At 44.4% G+C, this 24,188-nt stretch overlaps 1 protein-coding gene across 1 annotated transcript in view; it reads right to left on the reverse strand.

Annotated features, from left to right (window-relative positions):
* Positions 1–24,188, reverse strand: part of LOC122926346 (collagen alpha-1(IV) chain-like) — an 875,364-nt gene that overhangs the window by 209,367 nt on the left and 641,809 nt on the right. The gene's annotated exons all lie outside the window — the stretch shown is intronic.

Below are 24,188 nucleotides of genomic sequence, written 5' to 3' on the forward strand. Positions count from 1 at the left end.
GGGTTCTTAAGTGTAAGTGAAGGGGAGAATGAAAGACTTTCCCTTAATCCGTTAATTGAACAGGGGCGTATTGTCATGAAATAGCTCTCTCAAAAACGTAAGGGAATCTCTGAGGCATGTGGGTATGCTGTCAATAAGAGCTTTGGGAGCTATTTGTATAATATCCCGTACCTGAAGAAGTGGCGAAGGGAATAAGATCTGTAAATGAGTGGACTGGAACCATTGATCGTAGCTTTAATCAGAGGGGTTGCATCCGGAGGCAAGGGGGGGGGGGCATTTGTGGCCTAGAAGGAGAGCTCTGAAGGAGGACTTGACCAGAGATTACTCTATCTGAACCCAGGATTTATGAGGAGGGGCACTCAACCAGTCCACCAGTCTGGAAAGGAGAACGGCTTTACCGTACAGTTCTGGATCTGGAAGGGTAATTCCACCTAGTGGCTTGGGTCTATTCAGGGCCTTATAGGAGAGGCGGGAGATTATATTCTTGATTGCGAAAATCGGCAATGTAAAATTTGTGTAATGTGCGCGGAATACAGGTGTGGGTCACTTATGCTATATTTTTCAAACTGGTATAAGTTTCCTGAGACTGGAGAAAATGGTTGGCACGGCAGAACATTAGAATAGCTTTATATGCAGATAGAGTGCTCCAATATATTTGCGCTTACGAATTTTCGGCAATAGTAATGGATAGGCAACTTTTCTATTAGTTGCTAGGGATGTTGCTAAGCTGTGACAAAGCCTTCTCATTGGCCCACAAGCTAGAAGAAGGGAGGGATGATCACCTGATTTGTACTGTGTTAAAAAAAAATATATATTTGCTTTTACGAATATATAGCGCTTTAATCTAAATAATCGTGAATTCTCGAAGTGCCAATATTCGCGATTAAAATTCGCTATTCGAATATTCGCGCTCAACACTACAAAATTCTGAGTGTCATATTCTACCACATTGTCAGTTACTATACCTCATTATCTGGGAGGTGAAATTGCATTTTGTACAAACTGTTGCTGGATATGATGCTATTTGTTTTCACACTCAGTAAAGATAGATGTTCTTTGTTCTATAATCTCTACCTGGTTCCTTCATCATTACCTTTATCACTGCACCGAACCCCAGGGAGTGACAGCCATGTGTAGGACACAGTGACACTACACTTCATCAGGGCCACTACCACTCCCATCCTCTGCACTGGCTCCTTAGGAGTTCGCTGCAACTTCACTGTCAGCAACTTGCCCACATGGGAGTTAAGCTTGATCACCAGTGAATTGCTTGGCCTGTTATCGATGGCTAATGACATAGAGTAGGAGAAGGTGGAGTAGTCCGAGTTGGAGAAGCAGTAAATGACGATACAGTATAACTGTTAGCTCTTCAGACATCGAATGTCATAATGAAATAATGAATTATTATTTGTGTTTAATAATAGATAAAATGCACTAAAACACAATAAAATGTAATAAATATAATAAAAACATTTCCCCAGTATGTCCACTTACAGTACAGTATATGCCATTTCCAAATAGTCTACTTGTATATTAAAACCACTAGCCAGATAAGTATTTTTATTGATAGTTAAAGGGGTTGTCCGGGATTGGGGACATTTGTCTGTTAGTAATCTAATAACATAAACATTACAAACATGCGTGTGGTACCTTTAGAACATATTGCTGAAGCCATGTTTTCCTGCTTTCAATTCATGGCCGGAAGTGAGTATTATCTTATCTTCAGTGACGTACCGGGTCCCTGGCAGGCGAGCAAAGCTTCCTCTTCCTCTGCTCACGGAGCCCGGTGACGTCACTGGCAGTCTAGATGATAATGCAGAAAGGTTGGAGGGGCGGTTACTTGTCCGGCCGACATCGCGCTAAGCCCCGCCCCCAGTCGGTGACGTCACTGGCAGTCTAGATGATAATGCAGAAAGGTTGGAGGGGCGGTTACTTGTCCGACCGGCATCGCGCTAAGCCCTGCCCCCAGTCGGTGACGTCACCGAGCCTTCAGCATTACAATGAATGGAGGAGGATTACTAGGCTTGTTAGCATAGAAAACTCCTCCCATCAGAATTACTTGCTAGTGGGGCAGAAGGCTTTAGAAAGGAGGAATTCCTTTCACCACAGGATTACATGGCCGTGCTAATTGCATATATTGTGTTTAGACAATGGCACGTTGATTGTGTAAAAATAAAAAGATAATAAAACAATGGCTCGGTTGAAAGAAAAGGTAATATTTGTGTAATCAGTCTGCTTTTTTTTTTTTTGTTGATTTGAAATAAACGGATAATCCTATTTATGTAATGAGGCTGCTTTTGTCTAGTTTAAAATATTTTTTTTAGCCCTGTACTTGTGTTTTGGAATGAATCTTTTTTGCACATTCTCCTTTTGGAGTTGCAGTGTGTGCATTACCCTTTCCTGTGGTTATACATCGGTTTCAACTGCTCAGTATATAAGGTTTACCTTAAAATATGTATATATATATATCCAAAAACGGAACAGCACCTCCTGAGACAAATCGCAGGTGCAAGCTACCCGGCATAATACAGCAAACAAAAAACAGTAGCAGCACACCACTATATGCGCTAAGACTAAATGAACAGGTGAATGTGTGAACAGGGTCAAAAATACATGACGCCATATAGTTACTGCAAAGCAGTGGAGAAGCTCTTAGCGCATATTATATACTATATATATATATCCAAAAACGGAACAGCACCTGCGATTTGTCTCAGGAGGTGCTGTTCCGTTTTTGGATATATATATATAGTATAGAGGACCAGGCCTCCTCTGTGGAACTTAGCACTCCTCGCCCATCCCCCACCCCTTGGTGCTTTTAATCAGAGAAACAATGGAGCTGGACATTCCGTGTTAGAGTAGGTCCCACCTGATGAGAAGCGACCTTGCCGTCCGGTAGGTGGGCCCGACATATTTTTGATCAATAATATGCGCTAAGAGCTTCTCCACTGCTTTGCAGCAACTATATGGCGTCATGTATTTTTGACCCTGTTCACACATTCACCTGTTCATTTAGTCTTAGCGCATATAGTGGTGTGCTGCTACAGTTTTTTGTTTGCTATATATATATATAGATAGATATAGATGGGAGCGTGCCCCTTACAGTGTGACAGTGTCCGGTATGTTTATGGATGCATGTGGGAGCGTGCCCCTTACAGTGTGACAGTGTCCGGTATGTTTAGGGATGCATGTGGGAGCGTGCCCCTTACAGTGTGACAGTGTCCGGTATGTTTATGGATGGCATGTGGAAGTGTGCCCCTTACAGTGTGACAGTGTCCGGTATGTTTATGGATGCACGTGGGAGCGTGCCCCTTACAGTGTGACGGTGTCCGGTATGTTTATGGATGCATGTGGAAGTGTGCCCCTTACAGTGTGACGGTGTCCGGTATGTTTATGGATGCATGTGGGAGCGTGCCCCTTACAGTGTGACGGTGTCCGGTATGTTTATGGATGCATGTGGAAGTGTGCCCCTTACAGTGTGACGGTGTCCGGTATGTTTATGGATGCATGTGGAAGTGTGCCCCTTACAGTGTGACGGTGTCCGGTATGTTTATGGATGCATGTGGAAGTGTGCCCCTTACAGTGTGATGGTGTCCGGTATGTTTATGGATGCATGTGGAAGTGTGCCCCTTACAGTGACGGTGTCTGGTATGTTTATGGATGCATGTGGGAGCGTGCCCCTTACAGTGTGACGGTGTCCGGTATGTTTATGGATGCATGTGGAAGTGTGCCCCTTACATTGACGGTGTCTGGTATGTTTATGGATGCATGTGGAAGTGTGCCCCTTACAGTGATGGTGTCTGGTATGTTTATGGATGCATGTGGGAGCGTGCCCCTTACAGTGACTGTGTTCGGTATGTTTATGGATGCATGTGGGAGCGTGCCCCTTACAGTGTGACGGTGTCCGGTATGTTTATGGATGCATGTGGGAGCGTGCCCCTTACAGTGTGACGGTGTCCGGTATGTTTATGGATGCATGTGGGAGCGTGCCCCTTACAGTGTGACGGTGTCCAATTGTCTCTAAGCGCTGCAAACACTGAGCACATGACAGATGCCAGAGATAGAGTAAGGAGAAGGTTATGGGCGTCCATATGGGGGAGGAATATGAGGCAAGAGGATGAATATGTATGAGGGGGGCGGATCGAAGGAGGAGTGGATGCTGTGCAGGATGCATGAATATGTATGAGGGGGGCGGGTGCAGGGACACGATGTTAGACAGGAGAAATCAGCAGATGCTGCCCTGCACTGAGACCCACAATGCAGTGCGGCAGGAAGTGAAGAAACAGATAAACAGATATGTAAACAATGTGTTCAGGGCTGTAGGAGCCATGCTCCAGTGTAAAAGACACCTCAAACCACCTTGGGAACATAGACTTGGCTACTAAAGGTGAGTAAGATGTTTTAAAAAAAATGAGTTTGATCCCGGAAAACCCCTTTAAGCATGAGTACTCTGATTTCTGCAAGACTTAAACTTTGCGCTCCTGTCTTTATAGCAGTGATATCTGCACAACGTAACTGAACTTTGTGCATAGTGCCTATAATAGCAATATATCTGTATTGTTTACCAGGATGTACTCAAGCAAGTATTTGTATTATATTCAGTTGCTAAATGATGTAACATTTATCCTCCAATCTATTACTTACTGTTCCCCTTACTTACTGTACCCTCTTATACTGTTCCATTATTGCAGCAGTTCCCGGAGTCTCATAGTTGCTTCTAGGCATTAAAGTTTTACACTTAATGGACCTCTATTGGGGTACCACAAGATCAGCTAGGTGAGTTTCAGGATGCCTAAACCTTTCCTCAGTAGCTTTTAAAATTTGAAATAGTGGGAAATCTCAGCTGCAAGTGCAGCGAGCTCCTGAGGAGCCGGTGCAAAGGATCAGGCAGATACAGAGGAACAACAAGTGTTTTTCTTTAACGAGTGCAAGGGATGAATTGCAGTACAACCAGCTGTTATCTGTACAAGGTGCAAGGTCTGTATCCCCAAATGATGGGGTATGGTGGAAAGCAAGATGGCAGACAATAGCACTTTAGAGCTATCCTTCTCGCTATCCTAATGTACCTTCACTAACAGCAATAAGATGGCACTTGTGGCTATAGGTGTCCACTTGTAAAATGCAGAATTTTGTACTTGCCTATCCTGAACTGTGGTGATTGGTGTCTTAACTGGTTATCCCTTCACCTGCAGTGGAGTCTGTATTGTTGTAGGGCTGGTCATTCTGCTGACTTTGGATTTTGTTGCTTACAGTTTTTCTAGCGCCCTAGGACCCTGCAGTCTCTCTGGGGTAGTGGTCCTCACAGACAAGCTGTTTTTGTAGCCCTAGTGCCCTTGGAGCTGGAGTACATGCACATATTCCCTCACTCCAGGCTTGCTAAGCTCACTCTTAATAGAACCCTCTAGAGCAGGATCAGTCCAAACCCACCAAGAGGATAGGAATGGAAAGTTCCATTCCTAATATCAACTATACCTTATTACTGCTGAAGCATACAGCAGATACATAACATAACATGACATCCTAATATATAACGGTACTTATAGATCTTTAGGTGTTCTTAGAATTCGAAATGGGTTAGTCAGGCAAACTGGGAACAGGATTGCTTGATCCAAATATTTTATATAAGTCTCTGTTCAGATGGGTCACAAATAAACCTTTAAATATTACATCACATTTTTAATGTTCGTAGTAATATACATTTTTTCGCCACTTATTCAGTCAATTGCATGAATATTAAAGGGGTTGTCCCATGAAAAATATTCTACAGTTTTCAAAACAGCTTCTGGATCTGAATACTTTTGCAACTATAAGTAGATAAAAATTTAGTATAGCCAGTGAGTTATTCAATAAAATGTACTGAGATGGCCATAGATGCCCAGTTTCATCCTTCAACTGCCTCCTTAGCTGTGATAGGGTGAGAGCTGCAGCAGAATTGACACGCCCCCTGAGCTGCAGCAGAAAATAAACTCCCCTTGAGCTGCCAGCTTGACATAAATGTAGCAGAGCAATGAACTGGGAGATCTCTGGATCCAGGTTAGGTATACGTCTGGTTCTAGCTTTGTTAGTACGAGATTATCATGCACTATATGAAGTCAGATTTTCATTTTGTACATTAGTCATGGGATAACCCCTTTAAAACATAATTTCAAGGACTCTACTGCTGTATGTATGTAATGATATCTTCCACCTGCTGGGGAAAGATGAACATCTCCCATGTAATGTTTACCTTTCACCAGCAGATGGCGCACACCTATACATATTGACCCCTAATGCTCAACCTGCGGCCCTCCAGCTGTTGTAAAACTACAACTCCCACAATTCCCTGCTGTAGGCTGATAGCTGTAGGCTGTTCGGGCAGGCTGGGAGTTGTAGTATTGCAACAGCTGGAGGGCCGTAGGTTAAGCATGCCTGATATAGACTAACAGTGCCACAGCCCAAAGAAGAGATTCACCTAGAAGAGCTTGAATGTTATTTCATGTAGTTACGAGTAAATGTATTGTACTTTATGCACTGTGTACCTCGGAGGTTGTGTATGGAGAGTAGTTGCCCCTCTGCCTTCTTTATTCCAGGGTATACAAATTAAGGGGGTGATTTTTTAAACAGAAAAACGTCTAAATTAGGCGTATTTCTGGTGCAGATTCTGGCGCAAATCTGCAACTTTTCCCCACTCACGCCAGGTCAAAAAAAAGCGGGCGTGCGTGTGCAGGGAAGGGGTGGGGCCAGCAGACCCATCTCATTTACCATTGTCTGTGCCTGTTTTAGGCATAGAAAAGTGACGGTGGATCCACCAAAGTTAAGTAGAGCAGAGATGGCCTCGCGGTTCGGCTGGCGGTCGTTTTGCGGCGAACTTTGCTCGTTCGTGGTTCGCCAAACAGGCAAACATATGGCGATGTCCACCGGCGCCATATTCTTTTACATTGTGAAGAACTTTGACCCATGACACATCCATCAGGTGGTACAGGACAGTCAATTGAGACGTTTCAGCACATAAGAATGCTCTTTTTGCTCCTCTTCCTCTCCCGGCACTCCCCTCCTCTGACTCCTCTTCAGACTCCTGTCTGAAGAGGAGTCTGAAGAGGAGTCAGACTCCTCTTCAGACTCCTGAAGAGGAGTCTCCAATGGACATTAACTTTTCTGAGATCCCTGGTGTTGTCCGTGGCTGAGGGGAGGAGACCGAGGACCATATTCTCCTGGGTGATGAGCAGGAGCCAGGGCGCTGAACCGCTTCCAATTTAGTGCAAATGGGGTCTTTCATACTCCAGTGTTTGAAGAGGGACCCCCGTATAAAAAGAATAAAGGGCAAGGACCAGTACTGGGTGGCAACGTACTTAGACCCCCAGTACGAACACAAAATGGCGGACATGTTACCAGCATCACAGAGGGCTAACAGAATTCAGCACTTCCTGGCTTTGCTTCGAGAAATGCTACATTCTGCTTTTGCGAACGCTGGCAGAGGAATTTCCACTCACAGAGAAACAGTTGCTGGTACCAATCCAACAGCGCGTGCAAAAAGAGGGCGGTTTGAATATGTGTTGGTCACTTCGGATATGAGATCATTCTTGCAGCCAACTCATCAACAGCAGCCCTCTGAATCCAGCCTCAGGGAACACCTAGACCGACAAGTGTCCAACTAAATTGGTTTAACGGCCAATGTAGACGCTCTGAGAAGTGAGGAACCCCTGGACTACTCGGTGTGCAGGCTTGACCTGTGGCCAGAGCTGGCACAATTTGCCATGAAACTGTTGGCTTGTCCCTCGTCGAGTGTCCTGTCCTAAAGGACGTTCAGTGCAGCAGAGGGGATCGTGATTGATAAGCGCACTCGCCTAGCTCATGACAATGTCGACTACCTAACATTTCTAATATGAATGAGGCATGGATCTCAGAGGAATTTAACACATGTGACGAGTCGACCACGTTTAATTGAATTTTCTCATGACAGCCCACAAATATCCGCCACCACCCAGAACAAATAATGGTCCCTGTCTTAGGTAAATACAGCGGCATAAAAGGCCTTTTCTGTCCGTTGAATGCCTAATGTTTTGGGCCTCGGAGGAATTCAACACCTGTGACGACCACGTGTTTCAACTGCTATCATTAGGGTTTTGGTTTTTTAAGAGGGGGTATTTCGTTAGCCATGTTTTTAATCCAATTTTATATTTTTAGTTCTTTTAAACATATGTATTTGACCTGTATTTGTACTGGCCTTCAGTAAAATTGATATCCATTGACCGTCTAATATACCTCCAGCCACATACTTACTTGTTCTTTTTTGTACGCTGAATGCATAATTTTTGGGGCCTGTAGTACAGTGGCCTGCTGTAAAATTGATATCCAATGACCGTGTAATCTAGCTCCAGCCACATGCTTACTTGTTATTTTCTATACGCTGAATGCCAATTTTTGGGGGCCCGTAGTCCACTGGCCTGCTGTAAAATTGATATCCAATGACCGTGCAATCTACCTCCAACCACATACCTACTTGTTCTTTTCTGTACGCTGAATGCATAATTTTTGGGGCCTGTAGTCTACTGGCCTGCTGTAAAATTGATATCCAATGACCGTGTAATCTACCTCCAGCCACATACTTACTTGATCTTTTCTGTACGCTGAATGCATAATTTATGGGCCTGTAGTCCACTGGTCTGCTGTAAAATTGATATCCATTGACTGTCTAATATACCTCCAGCCACATACTTACTTGTTCTTTTCTGTACGCTGAATGCATAATTTTTGGGGCCTGTAGTACACTGACATGATGTAAAATTGATATCCAATGACCGTGTAATCTAGCTCCAGACACAAACTTACTTGTTCTTTTCTATACGCTGAATGCCTATTTTTTGGGGCCTGTAGTCCAATGTCCTGCTGTAAAATTGATATCCAATGGCCGTGCAATTTACCTCCAGCCACATACTTACTTGTTCTTTTCTGTACACTGAATGCATAATTTTTGGAGCCTGTAGTCTACTGGCCTGCTGTAAAATTGATATCCATTGACCGTGTAATCTACCTCCAGCCACATACTTACTTGTTCTTTTCTGTATGCTAAATGCATAATTTCTGGGGTCTGTAGTACACTGGTCTGCTGTAAAATTGATATCCAATGACCGTGTAATCTACCTCCAGCCACATACTTACTTGCTCTGTTTTGTACGCTGAATGCATAATTTTTGGGGCCTGTAGTACAGTGGCCTGCTGTAAAACTGATATCCAATGACCGTGTAATCTAGCTCCAGCCACATGCTTACTTGTTATTTTCTATACGCTGAATGTCAATTTTTGGGGGCCTGTAGTCCACTGGCCTGCTGTAAAATTGATATCCAATGACCGTGCAATCTACCTCTAACCACATACCTACTTGTTCTTTTCTGTACGCTGAATGCATAATTTTTGGGGCCTGTAGTCTACTGGCCTGCTGTAAAATTGATATCCAATGACCGTGTAATCTACCTCCAGCCACATACTTACTTGTTCTTTTCTGTATGCTGAATGCATAATTTATGGGCCTGTAGTCCACTGGTCTGCTGTAAAATTGATATCCATTGACTGTCTAATATACCTCCAGCCACATACTTACTTGTTCTTTTCTGTACGCTGAATGCATAATTTTTGGGGCCTGTAGTACACTGACATGATGTAAAATTGATATCCAATGACCGTGTAATCTAGCTCCAGACACATACTTACTTGTTCTTTTCTATATGCTGAATGCCTATTTTTTGGGGCCTGTCGTCCACTGGCCTGCTGTAAAATTGATATCCAATGGCCGTGCAATTTACCTCCAGCCACATACTTACTTGTTCTTTTCTGTACACTGAATGCATAATTTTTGGAGCCTGTAGTCTACTGGCCTGCTGTAAAATTGATATCCATTGACCGTGTAATCTACCTCCAGCCACATACTTACTTGTTCTTTTCTGTACGCTAAATGCATAATTTCTGGGGTCTGTTGTACACTGGTCTGCTGTAAAATTGATATCCAATGACCGTGTAATCTACCTCCAGCCACATACTTACTTGCTCTGTTTTGTACGCTGAATGCATAATTTTTGGGGCCTGTAGTACACTGGCCTGCTGTAAAATTGATATCCAATGACCGTGTAATCTACCTCCAGCCACATACTTACTTGTTCTTTTCTATACGGTGATTTAATTATTGTTGCGGCCTCTGAGGAATTCAACATCAGTGACGACCACGTATTATCGAATTTCAACTATTATCATTCGTTTTTTTTTCAAGAGGGTGGATTTCGTTAGCCATGTTTTTAATCCAATTTTATAATATTTAGTTCTTTTATACATATGTATTTGACCTGTATTTATACTGGCCTGAGGTATCCACTGACCGTGTAATATACCTCTGGCCACATAATCACTTGATCTTTTCTGTCCGGTTAATGCCTAATGTTTGGGGCCTGTAGTCCAGTGGCCTACAGTAAATTTTTTATCCATTGATGGCATAATGTACCTTGAGCCACATAATCAGAATTCCTTTTATGTCACGTGAATGCCTAATTTTTAAGGCCTGTACTCCCGTGGCCTAAAAAAAAAAAATTCTAGGTTCCGACAGGGCACATTTCAGAGAATTTACCTTTAAGACGCATACAAATGTCCTCTGATTAAGACACATATTTTTGGGTGGAATTTTTGTCATTGTACCCCCTCTAGTATGTCACTGTCCGCGTTCGCGAACCGTCCTGGCTGATGTTCGTCCATCATTATTCATCGCTGAGAATAAAAATTAGGGATTTGAGTGGTTAATCAGTTAAAAAAATAAACTCACCTTATCCATTTGAGCGTGAAGAGGCCACTGCAACCATGCTTGATTGAAGATTCTGTATGAAAACTTGCACGGTGCATGATGCCGTCATCACGCTGGCCAACGTGGTGACGTCATACATCACCGTGTCTGAGATTTCGCTCTGGATCTTCAATCAAGATGGCCATTGGTGGACTTTATGCGTTAGAATGGACGAGGTTTCTATTTTTTTTTGGATAATGCCATTTCAGGGAAAATTGATTAGTTACTACAAAGCACCAGAAAATTCGGCTTTGCAGGGAATCAAATTTTCCCTGAAATTCATATCGAAGTCCACAGGATACTTTGATTTGCTCAACCCTAGTCATAAACATAGAGGTGGTATTGCAAGCCATTAAACACTATGAGCTGTCCCAAACTAAATGTATAAATAAAAAAATCTGGGGTACCCAGGAGAGAGCCTTGAGGGACACCAACAGAGAGGGAGCGTGATGAGAAGGTGGTGTATGAAGGCATGATGTGAGAGTTATTTTTTTTTTACAAAGTCATAATTAAATCAATAATTGGTGAGAAAACAAAGACCAAAGTGACAAAATATGCAAATGGGAAATTATAAAACTGATACAGAGTTCACAGAACTGTGATATCCCTCAGGCTTCATATCATGTGTGCTCAGTCTGCTCATGATTACTCTCTGTTTATCACTAGAGATGGCCTTGCGGTTTGCACGGTAGTTGTTTTGCAGCAAACTTTGCGCGTTCGCAATTTGCTGAACATGTGAACATATGGCGATGTCCGCCGGCGCCATATTCTTTTGCATTGCGCCGAACTTTGACCCATGACACATCCATCAGGTTGGACAGGACAGCCAATTGAAATGTTTCAGCAAATGGACACACCCCCAGCCTATAAAAGAACCCGATCTGGCAGCCATTTTACATTTTGTGTTTTGCCAGTTTAGGGAGAGGTTGATTTGTGGAGCAGGGACAGGCTGTTAGGGACACCAAACGCTAGCTAACTGGTATAGGTGTGCGATTGGTGTGATATACTAACGGGTGTGATATACTTATAATTAGAGTTGAGCGGATACCTGGATGTTCAGGTTCGACGGGTTCGGCCGAACTTCACAAAAAAGAACTTGACCCGAACCCCATTGAAGTCAATGAGACCCGAACTTTTGAGCACTAAAATGGCTGTAAAAATGTCATGGAAAGAGCTAGAGGGCTGCAAATGCCAGCAAAATGGGGTTAGGAGTATGGCAAGTGCTCTGCAAACAAATTTGAATAGGGAAATGACTTTAAATAACATAGAATACGTAAAAATAAAAAATAATAATCTTGATCTAGGAGGACGAGGTCCATATGGAGTAGGAGGTTGTGGAAGAGGTGGATGTGGCGGTGTAGGTGGAATCAGCGGTGGAGGAGGAGGAGGTAGCCTGCAATGCTTTTTAGTTTTAAATTTTTTATTTTTTTAAATTAGGGTACACCCCAAAACATTGGGAAATATAACCTGTGATAACCCCCTCCAGTCATGTTAACCACCTCCGGACCGCCTAACGGTGCGGTCCGGAGGTGGCGGCCCTGCGCAGAGTCACGCATATATGCGTCATCTCGCGAGGACCGGGATTTCCTGTGAACGCGCGCACACAGGCGCGCGCGCTCACAGGAACGGAAGGTAAGCGAGTGGATCTCCAGCCTGCCAGCGGCGATCGCTCGCTGGCAGGCTGGAGATCCGAATTTTTTAACCCCTAACAGGTATATTAGACGCTGTTTTCATAACAGCGTCTAATATACCTCCTACCTGGTCCTCTGGTGGTCCCTTTTGTTAGGATCGACCACCAGAGGACTCAGGTAGGTCAGTAAAGTCGCACCAAACACCACACTACACTACACCCCCCCCCATGTCACTTATTAACCCCTTATAAACCCCTGATCACCCATGATCACCCCATATAAACTCCCTGATCACCCCCCTGTCATTGATCACCGCCCCGTCATTGATCACCCCCCTGTCAGGCTCCGTTCAGACGTCCGTATGATTTTTACGGATCCACGGATACATGGATCGGATCCGCAAAACGCATACGGACGTCTAAATGGAGCCTTACAGGGGGGTGATCAATGACAGGCGGGTGATCACCCATATACACTCCCTGATCACCCCCCTGTCATTGATCACCCCCCTGTAAGGCTCCATTCAGACGTCCGCATGTGTTTTGTGGATCCGATCCATGTATCCATGTATCCGTAAAAAATCATGCGGATGTCTGAATGGAGCCTTACAGGGGGGGTGATCAGTGACAGGGGGGTGATCACCCTGATCACCCCCTGTCATTGATAACCCCCCTGTAAGGCTCCATTCAGACGTCCGCATGTGTTTTGCGGATTCGATCCATGGATCCGTAAAAATTATACGGACGTCTGAATGGAGCCTTACCAGGGGGGTGATCAATGACAGGGGGGTGATCCGGGAGTCTATATGGGTGATTACCCCCCTGTCATTGATCACCCCCCTGTCATTGATCACCCCCCCCTGTAAGTCTCCATTCAGACATTTTTTTTGGCACAAGTTAGCGGAAATTTTTTGTTTGTTTTTGTTTTTGTTTTTTCTTACTAAGTCTCATATTCTACTAACTTGTGTCAAAAAATAAAATCTCACATGAACTCACCATACCCCTCACAGAATCCAAATGCGTAAACATTTTTAGACATTTATATTCCAGACTTCTTCTCACGCTTTAGGGCCCCTAAAAAGCCAGGGCAGTATAAATACCCCACATGTGACCCCATTTCGGAAAGAAGACACCCCAAGGTATTCGCTGAGGGGCATATTGAGTCCATGAAAGATTGAAATTTTTGTCCTAAGTTAGCGGAAAGTGAGACTTTGTGAGAAAAAAACCAAAAAAATCAATTTCCGCTAACTTATGCAAAAAATAAAAAATTTCTAGGAACTCGCCAGGCCCCTCATTGAATACCTTGGGGTGTCTTCTTTCCAAAGTGGGGTCACATGTGGGGTATTTATACTGCCCTGGCTTTTTAGGGGCCCGAAAGTGTGAGAAGAAGTCTGGGATCCAAATGTCTAAAAATGCCCTCCTAAAAGGAATTTGGGCCCCTTTGCGCATCTAGGCTGCAAAAAAGTGTCACACATCTGGTATCGCCGTACTCAGGAGAAGTTGGGGAATGTGTTTTGGGGTGTCATTTTACATATACCCATGCTGGGTGAGAAAAATATCTTGGTCAAATGCCAACTTTGTATAAAAAAATGTCAAAAGTTGTCTTTTGCCAAGATATTTCTCTCATCCAGCATGGGTGTATGTAAAATGACACCCCAAAACACATTCCCCAACTTCTCCTGAGTACGGCGATACCAGATGTGTCACACTTTTTTGCTGCCAAGGTGGGCAAAGGGGCACATATTCCAAAGTGCACCTTTCGGATTTCACAGGCCATTTTTTACAGATTTTGATTGCAAGGTACTTCTTACACATTTGGGCCCCTAAATTGCCAGGGCAGTATAATTACGCCACAAGTGACCCCATTTTGGAAAGAAGACACCCCAAGGTATTCCGTGAGGGGCACGGTGAGTTCCTAGAATTTTTTATTTTTTGTCACAAGTTAGCGGAAAATGATGATTTTTCTTTTTTTTTCTTTTTTCCTTACAAAATCTCATATTCCACTAACTTGCGACAAAAAATAAAAGATTCTAGGAACTCGCCATGCCCCTCACGGAATACCTTGGGGTGTCTTCTTTCCAAAATGGGGTCACTTGTGGCGTAGTTATACTGCCCTGGCAATTTAGGGGCCCAAATGTGTGAGAAGAACTTTGCAATCAAAATGTGTAAAAAATGACCGGTGAAATCCAAAAGGTGCACTTTGGAATATGTGCCCCTTTGCCCACCTTGGCAGCAAAAAAGTGTCACACATCTGGTATCACCGTACTCAGGAGAAGTTGGGGAATGTGTTTTGGGGTGTCATTTTACATATACCCATGCTGGGTGAGAAAAATATCTTGGTCAAATGCCAACTTTGTATAAAAAAATGGGAAAAGTTGTCTTTTGCCAAGATATTTCTCTCACCCAGCATGGGTATATGTAAAATGACACAACAAAACACATTCCCCAACTTCTCCTGAGTACGGCGATACCAGATGTGTCACACTTTTTTGCTGCCAAGGTGGGCAAAGGGGCACATATTCCAAAGTGCACCTTTTAGATTTTGCAGGCCATTTTTTTACACATTTTGATTGCAAGGTACTTCTCACACATTTGGGCCCCTAAATTGCCAGGGCAGTATAACTACGCCACAAGTGACCCCATTTTGGAAAGAAGACACCCCAAGGTATTCCGTGAGGGGCATGGCGAGTTCCTAGAATTTTTTATTTTTTGTCGCAAGTTAGTGGAATATGAGACTTTGTAAGGAAAAAAGAGAAAAAAAAATTCATCATTTTCCGCTAACTTGTGACAAAAAATAAAAAATCCTAGGAACTCGCCATGCCCCTCACGGAATACCTTGGGGTGTCTTCTTTCCAAAATGGGGTCACTCGTGGCGTAGTTATACTGCCCTGGCAATTTAGGGGCCCAAATGTGTGAGAAGAACTTTGCAATCAAAATGTGTAAAAAATGACCGGTGAAATCCAAAAGGTGCACTTTGGAATATGTGCCCCTTTGCCCACCTTGGCAGAAAAAAAGTGTGACACATCTGGTATCGCCGTACTCAGGAGAAGTTGGGGAATGTGTTTTGGGGTGTCATTTTACATATACCCATGCTGGATGAGAGAAATATCTTGGCAAAAGACAACTTTTCCCATTTTTTTATACAAAGTTGGCATTTGACCAAGATATTTTTCTCACCCAGCATGGGTATATGTAAAATGACACCCCAAAACACATTCCCCAACTTCTCCTGAGTACGGCGATACCAGATGTGTGACACTTTTTTGCTGCCAAGGTGGGCAAAGGTGCACATATTCCAAAGTGCACCTTTTGGATTTCAACGGTCATTTTTTACACATTTTGATTGCAAAGTTCTTCTCACACATTTGGGCCCCTAAATTGCCAGGGCAGTATAACTACGCCACAAGTGACCCCATTTTGGAAAGAAGACACCCCAAGGTATTCCGTGAGGGGCATGGCGAGTTCCTAGAATTTTTTATTTTTTGTCGCAAGTTAGTGGAATATGAGACTTTGTAAGAAAGAAAAAAAATAAAATCATCATCATTTTCCGCTAACTTGTGACAAAAAATAAAAAGTTCTATGAACTCACTATGCCCATCAGCGAATACCTTAGGGTGTCTACTTTCCGAAATGGGGTCATTTGTGGGGGGTTTCTACTGTTTGGGCATTGTAGAACCTCAGGAAACATGACAGGTGCTCAGAAAGTCAGAGCTGTTTCAAAAAGCGGAAATTCACATTTTTGTACCATAGTTTGTAAATGCTATAACTTTTACCCAAACCATTTTTTTTTTTGCCCAAACATTTTTTTTTTTATCAAAGACATGTAGAACAATAAATATGGTGAAAAATTTATATATGGATGTCGTTTTTTTTGCAACATTTTACAGCTGAAAGTGAAAAATGACATTTTTTTGCAAAAAAATCGTTACATTTTGATTAATAACAAAAAAGTAAAAATGTCAGCAGCAATAAAATACCACCAAATGAAAGCTCCATTAGTGAGAAGAAAAGGAGGTAAAATTCATTTGGGTGGTAAGTTGCATGACCGAGCGATAAACGGTGAAAGTAGTGTAGTGCAGAAGTGTAAAAAGTGCTCTGGTCATGAAGGGGGTTTCACCTAGCGGGGCTGAAGTGGTTAAACACACGTTCAGACAATACACTGGCTGCAGGGCAGGGCAGGCCAGCACCTCCAAGGCGTAAAGGGCAAGCTCAGGCCATGTGCCCAGTTTGGAGACCCAGAATCTTGCAGGGGGCAGAACCATCAGTCAGTTCGTGTAGGCGTGTGCAAACATACTGCCCCACCATGTCGCACGTCCCCGTGATGTTCACGATTCAATTGGATATCTGCTCCATCAACTTTCTATGTTCTTTTCTGCGCCTACCATGTTGATTACGGTTAGCGGCGAATCAGGGTTCCATGCCGGAGAGGGAGCGTGAGAAAGGCAGACCTCATCCAAGGGAGGTCAATGGCTGCAATGGGATGAAGTGGAAATGTGGGAGAAGTTATTAAAGCAGAAGGATCGAATGAAAGGGCCAATTAAAGACAAATTTTAGAAATTTAAGTCCCTGTCATCTATGCAGAGCAGGGGTTTTTAATCGCCAGAAATGGGTTAATGTCACCCACCAATGGAACAGATTATTTTTAAAAATTTCGGTCCCTGTCACCTATGCAGAGCAGGGGTTTATTCATGGCAAAAATTGTAAAATGTCACACAAGAATGTAACAGAAAAATTAGTGAAATTTATTAACCTGTCCACTAGGTAGAGCAGGGCTCTATCACAGCCAAAAATTGTTGAATATCACATGAAAATGTAACAGACAAATTAGTGTTTTTTTTTTACCTGTCTACTAGGTAGAGCATGGGTATATCACACCCAAAAATTGGTGAATTTCACCCGAAAATGTAACAGACAAATTAGTGTTTTTTTTTTTTTACCTGTCTACTAGGTAGAGCATGGGTATATCACACCCAAAAATTGGTGAATTTCACCTGAAAACGCAACAGACAAATTTGGGCCAGACAAATTAGTGAAATGACATAAAATAAAATAAAATACGTACAAAAAAAATTGATTTATATGGAATAGGAGTTTGAGGAGGCGGTGGACATATCCGTGTAGGTGGGAGCAGCATTGGAGCAGGAAGAGGTAGCCAACACTGGTTTTTGGTTTTAATTTTTATTTTTTGGCGACCTCTTCCTCCTCCTCTGCCTTCGCCTTGTGCTTCCACTGTGCCCTCGCTGTCAGGTGGGAATGCCACCAGCAGCGCGTCTACCAGCGTGCGCTTGTACTCGCGCATCTTACCATCACGCTCCAGTGAGGGTACTAAGGATGGTAGGTTGTCTTTGTAACGGGGATCCAGCAGCGTGGCCACACAGTAATCAGCACAAGTTAGAATGTAGGCAACTCGGCGGTCGTTGTGGAGACACTGCAGCATGTAATCGCTCATGTGTGCCAGGCTGCCCATAGGCAACAAAAAGCTGTCCACTGTGGGAGGTGTATCGCCTGTGTCCTTTGTATCCCCCCAACCACGCACCAGTGATGGCCATGAGCTGGTCTGGGTGCCACCCTGTTGTGAACATGGTTCCTCCTCCTCCATCTCCTCATCCTTTACCTCGTCATCCTCCAGGACTGTGCCCTGGCTGGACAATTGTGTACCTGACGTTTGTGGGTGCAGGAACCCACCCATGGAGCCACTTGTGAATGACTGGCCGGAAACCCTATGAAATGATCCCTCTTCCTTCTACTCCTTCTTTTGCCACATCCTCTTCCATCATCGACAGCAGCGTTTTTTCAAGGAGGCATAAAAGTGGGATAGTAACGCTGAGAACGGTGTTATCGGCACTGGCCATGTTGATGGAGTACCCGAAACAGCGCAACAAGTAACACAGGTCTCGTATGGAGGCCCAGTCATTGGTGGTGAAGTGGTGCTGTTCCGCAGAGCGACTCACCCATGCGTGCTGCAGCTGAAACTCCACTATTGCCTGCTGCTGCTCGCACAGTCTGGCCAGCATGTGCAAGGTGGAGTCCCACATTGTGGGCACATCGCATATGAGGTGGTGAGCGGGAAGGTCGAAGTTACGCTGCAGCGTTGACAGGCGAGCAGCAGCAGGGTGAGAACGCTGAATGCGCGCACAGACGGCCCGCTCTTTATGCAGCAGCTCTGACATATCGGGGTAATTTTTAAGGAATCTCTGCACCACCAAATTCAGCACATCTGCCAGGCAAGGGATGTTCGTCAAAAAGGCTAGTCCCAGAGCTGCTACTAGATTTCGTTCATTATCGCACACCACCAAGCCGGGCTTGAGACTCACTGGCGCCAACCACTTATCGGTCTGTTGTTCAAGGCCCGTCCACAGCTCCTGCGCGGTGTGGGGTTTGTCCCCCAAACAGATAAGTTTTAAAACTGCCTGCTGTCGTTTACCCCTGGCGGTGCTGAAGTTGGTGGTGAAGGTGTTACGCTGACCGGATAAGGAGCTGGTAGAGGATGAGGAAGCGGAGTAGGAGCAGGAAGCAACAGGAGGCAAACTGAAGCGCCCTGCAATCTTCGGTGGTGGAAGGACATGCGCCAAACTGCTATCCGCTTCAGGCCCAGGCGCCACTGCATTTACCCAGTGTGCTGTTAGGGAGATATAACGTCCCTGACCGTGCTTACTGGTCCATGTATCCATAGTGAGGTGCACATTGCCACAGATGGCGTTGCGCAGTGCACACCTGATTTTGTCCCCGACTTGGTTGTGCAGGGAAGGGATGGCACGCCTGGAAAAGTAGTGGTGGCTGGGCACGGCGTACTGTGGGACATAAGGCTTTTAAAGCTCTCAGTCAGGCTTCAGGCTCTGATTGCACAGCATGCAAACCACTCGTGTCTTGTAGTCAGCACATTGTCTGAAGAACTGGCATGCTAGGGAATTCCGTGGAGCTGACTTTGGTCTGCTCGGTTCCTTGCTGCGGTGGGCAGTAGCAGGCATACTGTCTAGGGGACGGCCGCTCCGCTTTTGCACCCTGCTCCCTCTTCTGCTGTGCTGGTGGCTCTGTGCAACCACCGCCTCTTCCTCCGAACTACACAGATCACTTACATGAACTTGATTCCATGTGGGGTCGAGGACCTCATCGTCCTCCACATCATCTTCCACCAAGTCTTCACCCCTGCCCTCCTTGTCGGTCCGCACACTTTCGAAAACTCCAGCAGTTGGCACCTGTGTTTCGTGATCATCCGAGACGTGCTGCGATGGTCCGCCCATGTACTTATCTTGAAACATAAGTGGTTAGGCATCGGTGCACTCAATCTCTTCCACTTCTGGGGCAGGGCTAGGTGGATGGCCCTGGGAAACCCTGCGAACAGAGTCATCAAAAAGCAGAAGAGACTGCTGCATGACTTGGGGCTCAGAATGCTTAGCTGATTTGCAAGGGGGGCGAGGTGAAAGACTGATGGACATCGGCTGCAGGTGCCAACTACATCGCTGCAGGTGCCAACTCTGATCTTTCAGAAGGAGACTGGGTGGGAGACAATGTGAAGGAACTGGAAGCACTGTCAGAAACCCAATCTACTATTGCCTGTACTTGTTCTGGCCTCACCATTCGTAGAGCCGCATTAGGCCCGACCAAATACCGCTGAAGGTTCTGTCGCCTACTCGCACCTGAGGAAGGTGTTTCACTTGTGCGTGTAGCTGGCACAGATCGACCACGTCCTTTCCCTGAAACAGGAGCTCCACCAGCAGCACCACAACCGGGGCCACGTCCTTTATTTGACGCTCTCCTCATATGTCTCAAATTTAGGATCTTGCCCAAAATGGGTGTTTTTTTAACCGCTACAGGACCGCCATACATAGGATTGCATACTGGCGGTGGCCCTGCTCTTCTGGGTGGACGCATATACGCGTCCTCCCGCGATAGCCGAGATTTCCTGTGAACGCGCGCACACAGGCGCGCGCGTTCACAGGAACGGAAGGTAAGCGAGTGGATCTCCAGCCTGCCAGCGGCGATCGTTCGCTAACAGGCTGGAGATGTGATTTTTTTAACCCCTAACAGGTATATTAGACGCTGTTTTGATAACAGCGTCTAATATACCTGCTACCTGGTCCTCTGGTGGTCCCTTTTGCTTGGATCGACCACCAGAGGACACAGGCAGCTCAGTAAAGTAGCACCCAACACCACTACACTACACTACACCCCCCCTGTCACTTATTAACCCTTTATAAACCACTGATCACCCCATACAGACTCCCTGATCACCCCCCTGTCATTGATCACCCCCTGTCATTGATCACCCCCCTGTAAGGCTCCATTCAGACGTCCGTATGATTTTTACGGATCCACGGATACATGGATCGGATCCGCAAAACACATACGGACGTCTGAATGGAGCCTTACAGGGGGGTGATCAATGACAAGGGGGTGATCACCCATATAGACTTCCTGATCACTTCCCTGTCATTGATCACCCCCCTGTCATTGATCACCCCCCTCTAAGGCTCCATTCAGATGTCCGTATGATTTTTACGGATCCACGGATACATGGATCGGATCCGCAAAACACATACGGACGTCTGAATGGAGCCTTACAGGGGGGTGATCAATGACAGGGGGGTGATCACCCATATAGACTCCCTGATCACCCCCGTCATTGATCACCCCCTGTCATTGATCACCCCCTGTCATTGATCACCCCCCTGTAAGGCTCCATTCAGACGTCCGTATGTGTTTTGCGGATCCGATCCATGTATCTGTGGATCCGTAAAAATCATACGGACATCTGAATGGAGCCTTACAGGGGGGTGATCAATGAGGGGGGTGATCAATGACGGGGGTGATCAGGGAGTCTATATGGGTGATCACCCCCCTGTCATTGATCACCCCCCTGTCATTGATCACCCCCCTGTCATTGATCACCCCCCTGTCATTGATCAACCCCTGTAAGGCTCCATTCAGACATTTTTTTTGGCACAAGTTAGCGGAAATTATATTTTTTTTGTTTGTTTTTTCTTACAAAGTCTCATATTCCACTAACTTGTGTCAAAAAATAAAATCTCACATGAACTCACCATACCCCTCACGGAATCCAAATGCGTAAACATTTTTAGACATTTATATTCCAGACTTCTTCTCATACTTTAGGGCCCCTAAAATGCCAGGGCAGTATAAATACCCCACATGTGACCCCATTTCGGAAAGAAGACACAAGTTAGTGGAATATGAGACTTTGTAAAAAAAAAAGAAAAAAAGAAAAAAAATCTTCTTTTTCCGCTAACTTGTGACAAAAAATAAAAAATACTAGGAACTCGCCATGCCCCTCACAAAATACCTTGGGGTGTCTTCTTTCCAAAATGGGGTCACTTGTGGCGTAGTTATACTGCCCTGGTATTCTAGGGGCCCTAATGTGTGGCAAGTAGTTTGCAATCAAAATGTGTAAAAAATGGCCTGTGAAATCCGAAAGGTGCTCTCTGGAATGTGTGCCCCTTTGCCCACCTTGGCTGCAAAAAAGTGTCACACATCTGGTATCGCCGTACTCAGGAGAAGTTGGGGAATGTGTTTTGGGGTGTCATTTTACATATACCCATGCTGGGTGAGAGAAATATCTTGGCAAAAGACAACTTTTCCCATTTTTTTATACAAAGTTGGCATTTGACCAATATATTTCTCTCACCCAGCATGGGTATATGTAAAATGACACCCCAAAACACATTCCCCAACTTCTCCTGAGTACGGCGATACCAGATGTGTGACACTTTTTTGCAGCCTAGGTGGGCAAAGGGGCACACATTCCAAAGTGCACCTTTCGGATTTCGCAGGCCATTTTTTACAGATTTTGATTGCAAACTACTTCTCACACATATGGGCCCCTAAATTGCCAGGGCAGTATAACTACGCCACAAGTGACCACATTTTGGAAAGAAGACACCCCAAGGTATTTTGTGATGGGCATAGTGAGTTCATGGAAGTTTTTATTTTTTGTCACAAGTTAGTAGAATATGAGACTTTGTAAGAAAAAAAGAAAAAAATCATAATTTTCCGCTAACTTGTGACAAAAAATAAAAAGTTCTATGAACTCACTATGCCCATCAGTGAATACCTTAGGGTGTCTACTTTCCAAACTGGGGTCATTTGTGGGGTGTTTGTACTGTCTGGGCATTGTAGAACCTCAGGAAACATGACAGGTGCTCAGAAAGTCAGAGCTGCTTCAAAAAGCGGAAATTCACATTTTTGTACCATAGTTTGTAAATGCTATAACTTTTACCCAAACTTTTTTTTTTTTTTTACCCAAACATTTTTTTTTTTTATCAAAGACATGTAGAACAATAAATTTAGCGAAAAATTTATATATGGATGTAGTTTTTTTTGCAAAATTTTACAACTGAAAGTGAAAAATGTCATTTTTTTGCAAAAAAAATCGTTACATTTCGAATAATAACAAAAAAAAGTAAAAATGTCAGCAGCAATGAAATACCACCAAATGAAAGCTCTATTAGTGAGAAGAAAAGGAGGTAAAATTCATTTGGGTGGTAAGTTGCATGACCGAGCAATAAACGGTGAAAGTAGTGTAGTGCAGAAGTGTAAAAAGTGGCCTGGTCATTAAGGGGGTTTCAGCTAGCGGGGTTGAAGTGGTTAATAACAGAATATAATGCGTGTATCTCACAATGACAGATGCAGCAAAGGCTGCAATTTTTTTTTGTGCCATAAATAGATGTTTTTTTCAAAAGCAGAAAAGAACAACAGTATGTAAAGGGTGTATCTCACACGTACAGATGCAGACAAGGTTACAAAATTAAGTATTTTGCCCAAAATGGGTGTTTTTTTAATACCAGAATAGCACAGCAGTATCTAAAGCGTGTATCTCACATGTACAGATGCAGACAAGGCCGCAAATGACGTTTTTTGCCCTAAATAGGTGTTTTTTTTAATAGCAGAATAGAACAACAGTATCTATAGGGTGTATCTCACACGTACAGATGCAGACAAGACCACAAATTAAGATTTTTGCCCAAAATGGGTGTTTATTTAATACCAGAATAGCACAGCAGTATATAACTAGAAATGTCGCAAACATAAAATTTTCTGTTCGCGAACGGTGAACGCGAATTTCCGCGAATGTTCGCGAACGGGGACGAACCGCCATAGACTTCAATAGGCAGGCGAATTTTAAAACCCACAGGGACTCTTTCTGGCCACAATAGTGATGGAAAAGTTGTTTCAAGGGGACTAACACCTGAACTGTGGCATGCCGGAGCGGGATCCATGGCAAAACTCCCATGGAAAATTACATAGTTGACACAGAGTCGGGTTTTAATCCATAAAGGGCAAAAATCACCTTACATTCCTAAATTGTTTGGAATAACGTGCTTTAAAACATCAGGTATGATGTTGTATCGATCAGGTAGTGTAAGGGTTAGGCCCGCTTCACAGTGACAGACCAAACTATGACAGACCAAACTCCCCGTTTAACGCACCGCAAACAACTGCAAACAGTCCATTTGCACAACCGCAAACTCCCCATTTGCATAAGGTTGGATACCAAGCTAGCCATGTCCCGTTCCTTGTCCTCACTGACGTCATTGAAGGTCTCTTCCTCCACCCAGCCACGTACAACACCAAGGGTCCCCGAAAGGTGACAACAAGCCCCCTGGGACGCCTGCTGTGGTTGGTCTTCCACCTCCTCAAAGCCACCTTCCTCCTATGACTCCTCTTCTTCAGACTCCTCTCTCTGCATTGCCGCAGGTCCAGCAATCGACAACGACAAGGCTTCTTCTGGTGGTTATGGTA

This window comes from Bufo gargarizans, chromosome 2 (genome assembly GCF_014858855.1).
Source record: "Bufo gargarizans isolate SCDJY-AF-19 chromosome 2, ASM1485885v1, whole genome shotgun sequence".
Taxonomy (NCBI): domain Eukaryota; kingdom Metazoa; phylum Chordata; class Amphibia; order Anura; family Bufonidae; genus Bufo; species Bufo gargarizans.